We start from the raw sequence: 8621 nt of genomic DNA, 5'->3' as shown, positions 1-8621 counted from the left end.
TTTCTTTTCTTTTTCTTTTTCTTTTTTTCTATTCTCTTTGTTCCTTTCCTTTCCTTTCCTCTCCTTTCCTTTCCTTTTTTCTTTTCTCCTTTTCTTTTTTACTTTTAATTGGAGTATTATATATGCACAGAAAAAATTTTAATGTCATGATCAAACAGCTGTATAAATTTGCATAAACTATAATCATCCTCTAGGTTAAAAAAAAAGACAAAAGTCAAAATACATTATTGGAAGCAGGCTCCATTTCCAGACCCAGGATAACATGCTGCCCCAGCAGGCCCCTCCCAGCCTGGAGGTTCTGGGGCAGCGGGAGAGCCCTTCTGAGAGCTGGAGCTATATCCTGTTCAGTCCCATTAGTGTCATCAATTTTCTGAGGATACCCAGGAGGCCACTGCCAAGAAGTGGAGCCTGCAGTGTCAGAGCAAGCCTCCCCCAGTGAGCTCAAGGTTATGAAGACAGGTGTGGAAGAGTGTTGGAGCAAAGCCTCCTGCAGGTTCCACCCGGGACCTCCCCTTCCCCCAGGGAAATGACTAAGTGTGGAGTCTGGACTGAGAAAGGACTTACACCTGTCCACCAGCATAGCCCTGGAGAGTGAGCCTGAAGACCCCTTGCTGAGGCAGAAGGGCTGAGCCTGCAGGAAGCCCCACCAGCTGTCCAGGAGGAGGCTGAAGAGGAGACCTACGAGGAGCCCACAGTGAAATTCAGAGGAAACACTGATGTAGCCTCCAAAGGAAGATGGCAAGGGTGAGAATGGGCTGCTGGAGGCCTCTGACACCTGCAGGGAAGCAGCGGCTGGACATACCCCACTACCAGAAATATTTCAAGGCCTCCAAGCTGCCCAAATCCGAGGCTGTCATGGTCCTGCTGCAGAGGATGAAGCCAGACAGCAAGGGCCCAGGAAGGCCTGGGCATGGCACAAAACCTGCACACACCCTGGGTTCCTGGGCCAAGGAGGAGGAGGAGAAGGAAAAGGAAGAGGCTGTGGCCTCTCTGCCCTCTGTGAAGGCCAATGACCTACTGATAGAGCTTGCTGGCACTGAGGAAGAAGAGCTGACACAGACATGTGGCAGAAGGGGTTGGGGAGAAGAATGGACATTAGTGTCGCTGGCTGCAAGGGCTCTACCCACTTCAAAGGTGTGTAAGAGGGCACAGTTATCCCTTGGGTTTCTGAGGTGGGTTCCCCGCAGACCAGGTTGTAGTCCAAGTGGCTGAACTGGAGTGGCCTTGCCAAACACCAAGCACCACCAGGCTTGGGGAGGCCCTGCAGAGGGTGGGCACCACAGTGCAGCTGTGGCAGGAGCACTTGGTGGAGCCAGAGAGCACAGTCACTGTCATACCCACGTGACCACAGGATGACTACAGCCTGGGGGAATGGAGGTTTGGCAGCTAGCGCCTGTCCTCTGACCCAGCTCGAGACCCCTGGACCCCTCTCAAAGAGCTACATGGGCTGCCTGGTGTGCAGAGGGAAGGGGCAGGACGTCATCATTTCAGCAACTGTACTGGGCTGGCAATCTCCCCGCTGAGGGTGGGGCTGCCAACCTGGCTGGCATTCTGCAGGTCAGTGAGCTGCAGCTCAGTGAAGTGGACATGACCATGCCAGACATGACCATGCTATTTCCCTGCTAACCTTTCTTTCTCTCCAAGGTGAGTCCTTCCCCACCATCCCCCACTAGAGCCACTGGGAGCAATGGCCGCCCATGTTTGCAGCTGCTGCTACAAAAGGTGAACCAGCAGGGCCCGCTCCTCTTCACACACTGTGAGGCCATGCAGGTGCTACACAAGGTGGGCGACACCCTCACCATGCTTGTCTGCTAGGGCTTCAATGCCAGTACCACCCCTCTCTCCTTTGAGGTGTACTGGGACATCACTGTCAACACCTTTGGAGCAGGCATCAGTGGCCAGAACATTTTGTAAAGCATCTCAACTCTAACAAGAGCTGAGCCTCAAGGGCCCCAACGAGAGAAAGCTTTAACTAACCCCAAAGTGGTGGCTAGGGACCACAGCCAGGACCTAAAGAGCCTGAGGCTGGACTGCCATGCCCAACACTGGCAGCACACAGAGGGTACCGACAGGGGAGGCTGGAGGGAAGGTGGTCTAGGCTGCTTGCTCTCCCCAGCCACCTGCATCCCTCTCTAAGCCCTCCCATGAGCTGCCCTCCCACGTGAAGCAGGCCTACAGGACATTCCCTGCTGCGTGGGCCAGCACTGCCCCAGGATAGGACTGCCCAACCCCCAACCCTGAAGCAGATGTCCTTTCTGCAAATAGAAGTACTTTGAGTTGGCAGTGTAGGTGTACGAGGCCATGGGCCCCCAAAATTCATGTCACTAGTGGAGGATGACAACCTCCAGAAGATGCAGGAGGAGGAGAATGCCCAAAAGCTGAAGCAGAAGAGGGTGCTGGTGCTGCAGGAGGCTTTGGACTAAGAATCACCTTGGAGGGGGAGCCTCCCAACAAAGAGGAGCTGGAGAAGGAGCCACCCTGCACCAGCCCAGGCCTTGCCACAGGGTTTGACCCCTTGTACCCTGTTCCCTGGGAAGCAGTGCCAAAGCAGATGCCAAAGCTGAGCCGTGCTATCCTACCCTCCTCTGCTTGCAGAGCCCGGACCTGCTTGTGTGTGAGCTGGTGGGACCTGAATGCTGAGAAGCAAGCCCATTTTACAAGCCAGCATTACCCTAATTCCAAAACCAGATAAATTCATCACAAAGAAAGAAAATTATGGGTCAATCTCCTTGATGAATTGTGGGGTAAAATGTTAAGTATGCTTCACTCCCAGCCTGTGATGGCTGTCACTTCAGGTGTCACCCCAAGGGAAATGAATGGTATAACCCATCAAAATGGAGGTTGAGCTGCCTGCCAGCAACAAAAGCCAAACTCACGAGGCAGGTGCTGGTGCAAAAGGAAAGAGGTGTTATTTAGGTGCTGTAGGATCTGGGAGAATGAGGGACTCCCCTCCTAAAGACCATCTCATCTTCTTGCTCAAGCCCAAAGTTATTATAGGGATATTACAGGGATAGGGAGGGGAGGGGTTTTTTTCCTATCCAATTAATTTGCTTGCTTTTGGCTGCTTGGGCCCTATGCATTTATCTTTCCAGCTTTCAGCCCCCTCAGGCCCTACCCATTCATCAGTCTAGGTTTTGGCCCATAGTATTAAAAACTTCTCTCTGCTGCCATCTTGTGTAGTGGGGGAGACATCTCGGCTCTCACTGACTGTCTATGTGAACATGGGCACTTACGATCTTAGCGACTCTCTCACTTCTCATGGACCTCAGGTCAACAACGCCAACCCTCAGCAGATTGGGAAGCACCTGAGAGCCTGGGGCAGATCTGCAACATTGCTGGCCCCGAGTCCTGGGGCATCTTCTGTGAGTGGCCCTCTGTGTGCACCTCTGCCCCCAGAATCATAAGGAGCATGCAGCTTCTTGCATGACCACCCAACCCCACAACTGGCAGTTCCAAGTATATCCTAACAACAGGCCCAACAGTCAGCTCTTGTCTTTCAACAGTGTTGTTGACAGCTGGAGGAGCTTGCTGGGATCCTGCTCTTTTTTCTTTCTGTTTGAGGAAAGATATCACTCAAGCACCCAATGGGCTGTTACCTGGGCAGACTCTGCCCCTACCCCCCAGCCTGGGTACCCAGGGCCCAGTGTTGAGCTCACCATGCTCACAACTTTCCATTGGTCTACCCACGGCACCCTGTTGCCCATGCACCTCCATCTACTCCAAGGCCATCCTGCACTAAGTACCTGCCTATTTGGCCACCATGCCATGTTCCAGCATCCCTGAGACTGTGTTTTAGGATCCCTCAGACCCTGTGCTTTTTCCTGGGGATCCTTACCTCAATCTGCAGGTGTTCCCATCAGAGCACCTGTGGAGAAAGCAGGAAAGAGATGACGGAGCAGGAGGAAGACTCCACAGTTCTAGAGAGGCAGGCTGATCACAGAAGGGACCCTGATGGCTCTGGGGAAGCACAGTCTGCCATCAGGCCCCTGGGGGACCAGGGAAGCCTTTCTTCCTTCGTGCCCAAGCCTGGGCCTTAGCAGAGAATCCTCTGCATGCAGAGCCCAGAAGACAGATGCCACAGGAGTTCCCAGGCCTCTGTGAGGAGCCCCCAAAGAAACATCATCACCAGCTCCTACAGCTCCATTAGAGGTTTTCTGCCAGTGGAGAGGAGGAGGCATTGGGCCACTTGCTATGCCAGGCTGTCCCAAAGGTTCACAAAGAGTGAGCCAGCAAGGCTCTCAGGCTCCCTCCTCAGGTGCTGTGATTGCCCAGAGAAAGAGCCAGCCCGAAAAAGACCAAGATGGCACCAGCAGAAAGAACTGATCCCTGAGGAACCATTCACCTGCCTGTGACAGTTCTAGGGCTTGAAAACACAGAGTTCCTCTGCTGCCACACAGGTGAGGAAAATCTCTGAAGATGCCACAACATCCTGAGCTGGGTTACAGAGTCATAGCCAAAGACATTGATGCAGGGAAGGGAGCACTGTGGCAACACCTCAGCAGTGCTCTATGTGGTGGGATGGAGGCTATCCAAGACTTCGGTGTTCCAGAGCCTCTGAGGTCTTCCTCACTGCCTGCTGCAAGGCCTGCTCCTGTCACTATTCCTAGCACTCCTTCATCCACCAGCCTGCCAGTCACTTCTGCAGGGAATGCCAGCCCCTCAGATGGCACATCTGCAGGCTCGGCTCCCCAGCCCACCTCTGACTCGGAGGTAACCCTGTGGATAACACTCCACCTACCTATGCACTTCCCTTGGGACCTCACCTGACTCTATTGGTAGCAAATAGACAGCTCAAGTCCCAGCCTAGGCCCCAACCCCTACTCCAGGCCAGCCAGCCCTGGACAGCACCACACAGGCCATCTTGGGCAGAGGCCAGTGCCAGGCCAGCCTTTGCTTCTACCCCAGCTATAGTGCTCTCTGGCACAGCCACTCAGCACTGTGAGGGAAGTGTGGGCCAGAACTCCCATAAGTGCTCTCACAAGGGCACCCTGATAACAAGCACAGGCCCCAACCCTCACACCAACCCTGTGTTTGGAGACATTGGTACCCCCACCTTAAGCGCCATCTTCAGAGGTGCACCCAAGCAGAGCCCTCTTCCTTCCACCAAAGGCTCAACACCACTGCCAACAAGGTGGCCTCTAGTGGGGTGTCCATCCTGGCCTCCACCCCCTTAATCCTTGATTAAGTCCATTTGTAGGTATTTAGTTCTTTTAGATACTATTGAAAATGAAATTTCTTTTAATTTCCTTTATGGATAGTCATCGCTGGTATATAGAAACACAACTGATGTTTTGATCTTATGACCTACAAATTTTCTCATTATGTTTGTTGTTACCATTAGTAGATTTATGGTGGACTCTGAAAGAATATATATCTAAGGATTCATGCCATCTGTGATACAATTTTACTTCTTCCTTTCAGATTTGGATGTTGTTTATTTCTTTTTCTTGTCTAGTTCCTCTGGCTAGAAGTTCAGTACAATATTGAACAGTAGTGGTGAAAATGGGCATCCTTGTTTTGTGCCTGATCTTGGGAAAAATTTTCAGTCTTTCAACATTGATTATGGGGCTTTCATAGGTTACTTTTATTATGTTAAGGAAGTTTCTGTCTATTCATGTTTTTCTCAGTGTTCTTATCATGAAAGGGTATTAGATTTTGTTAAATGCCTTTTCTGTATTTATTGAGGTGATCAGTAATTAATTTCATTCCATTACTATGTATTATATATACATTGCTTTTCTTAAATTGACCCCTTCTTGCAATCATGGAATACATCCTACTTGCTTATGGTATATAATCCTATTATATGCTTCAGATTCATCTTGTTAGTATTTTGTTGAGAAGTTTTTCATGTATATTAATAAAGGGTATTGGATATTATAATTTTCCTGTTGGTGTCTTTATCTGGCCTTGGGATAAAAGAAATGCTGGCCTCATCAAATGAATTAGGAAGAGTTCCCTTCTATTATGTTTTGGAAGAGTGTGAAAAATATTGCAGTTAATTCTTCTTAAGTGTTTGATAGTGTTCTTCAAGTCTTTTTTCTTTCTCTTTTTAATCCTCACTCAAGGATTTCTTTTTATTGCTTTTTAGAAAGAGAGGAAGGGAGAGAAAAGAAGCATAGATTGATTGCTGCCCATACATGCCCTGACCTGGGAATGAACCCACAGCCTTTCAGTTGTGGGATGATGCTCCAACAAACTGACTCACACCAGCCAGGGCTCAAGTCTTTTTTTTTTTCCATGTAAGTGTTTGCTGATCCTGTATCCAATATGTTTTGATACGCCATGTCTTCATTTTCCTTGGTCTCTAAGCTCTTCCAGCATATTTAAGATGACTATTCTAGCATCTGAACTTTCTCAGGAACTGTTTCAGTCAGTACATTTATTCCTAAGAATGGGCCTTACTTTCTTAATTTCTTTCCTAATTTGCTAATGCCTTATGATTTTCTTCTTGAAAATGGGATATTTTACTATTATAATGTACTGTGGAAGTCATATTTCCCCTTGTCCAGAGTTTGACTTTTTTTGTTATTGATGAAGGCTACAGCAGTCTGTCTATTTCATGTGTTTGTTCAACTGTTTTTACAGAGAATGTATTTCTTGCTGTGTGTGGTCACTGAAGTCTGTTTCTTACATTCATGGAGTGTTTTGACAGAGACTTCCTTGAATACCAGGAGCCAAAAAGAAAGAGAGTAAATCTTTTGTAGTCTTGGCAGGTTGGCTGTGTTAGGACTATCCCTCAACACGTAGCCAGGCTTGCACTGAGCCTAGGGATCAGCCCAAAGTAAAAGCTTGTGTCTTCAAAGGCAATTTTTGAGCAAGCATCTTACCCTGGATATGCGTGTGGCTTTCTAAATTTCTCAAAGATATGGGTGATTTTGGATGCTCTAATTTCCAGAAAAAGACCTCTCCCTAACTTTCCCTCCTAGGAATTAGACAACCTTTCCCAGGGAGCTGAGGGTTATTCGGCCAGCTTAATGATCTCAAGCAATGCCTGCAGATTTCCCAGTGTTCAGACAGCTCTCAGACAGGTTTAGAACAAATGTATGCAATAATAGCAAATAAGGTCTGTTCTGCTTTCCCCAGAACAAGGGTCCACTGTCCCCCATTAGGAATTGGAGAATACTAGGGCCAAGCTGGGGAGGGGTAGGGCAAGGGCAACTAAAATCACCACAAAGCTTTTCTACAGTATTATTTTAAAAATAATTTTAAAGATTTTATTTGTTTATATTTAGACAGGAAAAGTGTGGGAGAAGGAGAGAAACATCAATGTGTGCTTGTCTCTCATGTGCCCCCTAATGGGGACCTGGCCTACAACCCAGGCATGCACCCTGACTGGGAATTGAATCTGATAAGCCTTTGACTTGCAGGCTGGCACTCAATCCACTGAGCCACACCAGCCAGGGCTTTACAGTTTTAAATCTGCCTTTTTCTTTATTAAGCATTTGTTTGATTTCTGTAAACCTTTGTTTACAGAGTTCTGAGAAAGTACTGACAGTTCCTTTTTTTAAAAAATGTACTGTTTAATATGAATGATTTTTATTTTATATCATTGGAGATCTTTTCATGACAGGCTGCAGAACAGCTTCATTCTTTATTAAAATTTTTAAACTTTATTTTTCAATTACAGTTGACATGCAATATTGTATTAATTTCACATAGTACCATATAATGGTCAGATGTTTATATGGGGGGGGGCAAAATACTGGGAGTTATCTTCTGGATGGTGTCCCCATGTAGTATAGGCTTCTTCTGCTGGGTGGCTGTTCTAGGAACCCTTCTGTATTGGCTGGCATTGTTGTGAGAAGCTGCATTTGGCTTCAGTGAGTTTTTTTGAAGACTCTTTCAATGCATTCATGATGGGTGATTTATAAGCACATTTGCCCACACTGTGCTGAGTATTCAGCAGTTTTTGACCAAAAAAATGGAATGACCTCTTTGCCCCACATGTCCTATTCACCCAAGCTTGCCCTGAGTGACTTTTTTTTTGTTTCCCCAGAAGAAACATGTCCTCAAAGAGAAACATTTTGCTGATGTGGAAGAGGTAAAACAAAAAGTGGTGGAAGCACTAAAAGGCATCAAAATGAACAAGTTAAAAAAATGTAATGAGCAGTGGAAAAAATGTCTCAATCATCACATGGAGAGTACTTTGAAAGTGACTAAAGTTTAAACATGTAAGAATAAATACATGATTTTTTATAAATAAATTCCACTTTGGGGCCCCCCCCTCATATATCTTATGAAATGATAGTCCTGATAAATCTAGTACCCATCTGATACCATATACAGTTATTACAATGTTATTGACTAGGTTTTTATGTTGTACTTTACATCCTCATGGCTATTTTTATAACTGGAATCTGTATTTCCTTATCCCTTTCACCTTTTCACCCATTCCCATTCCTACTTCCATCTGGTGACCACCAGTTTGTTCTCTGTATCTATGAGTTTGTTTCTGTTGGCGAGATTGTAAATTGGTGCAGCTACTATGGAAAACAGTATGGAGTTTCTTCAAAAAATTCAAAATAGAACTACCCATATAACATAGCAATTTCACTTCTACATATTTACCTGCAAAAATCCAAAAAAGATATATATACCGCTATGTTCATTGACGAGAT

General features: G+C 46.9%; 1 pseudogene; it reads left to right on the top strand.

Annotated features, from left to right (window-relative positions):
• Window positions 1–262: 262 nt before the first annotated feature.
• Window positions 263–4037, top strand: LOC123817564 (annotated as a pseudogene).
• Window positions 4038–8621: the final 4584 nt, after the last annotated feature.

This window comes from Phyllostomus hastatus, unplaced genomic scaffold (genome assembly GCF_019186645.2).
Source record: "Phyllostomus hastatus isolate PE091 unplaced genomic scaffold, TTU_PhHast_1.1 phas_contig_113, whole genome shotgun sequence".
NCBI lineage: Eukaryota > Metazoa > Chordata > Mammalia > Chiroptera > Phyllostomidae > Phyllostomus > Phyllostomus hastatus.
This window is presented reverse-complemented; position numbering and strand designations above follow the sequence as displayed.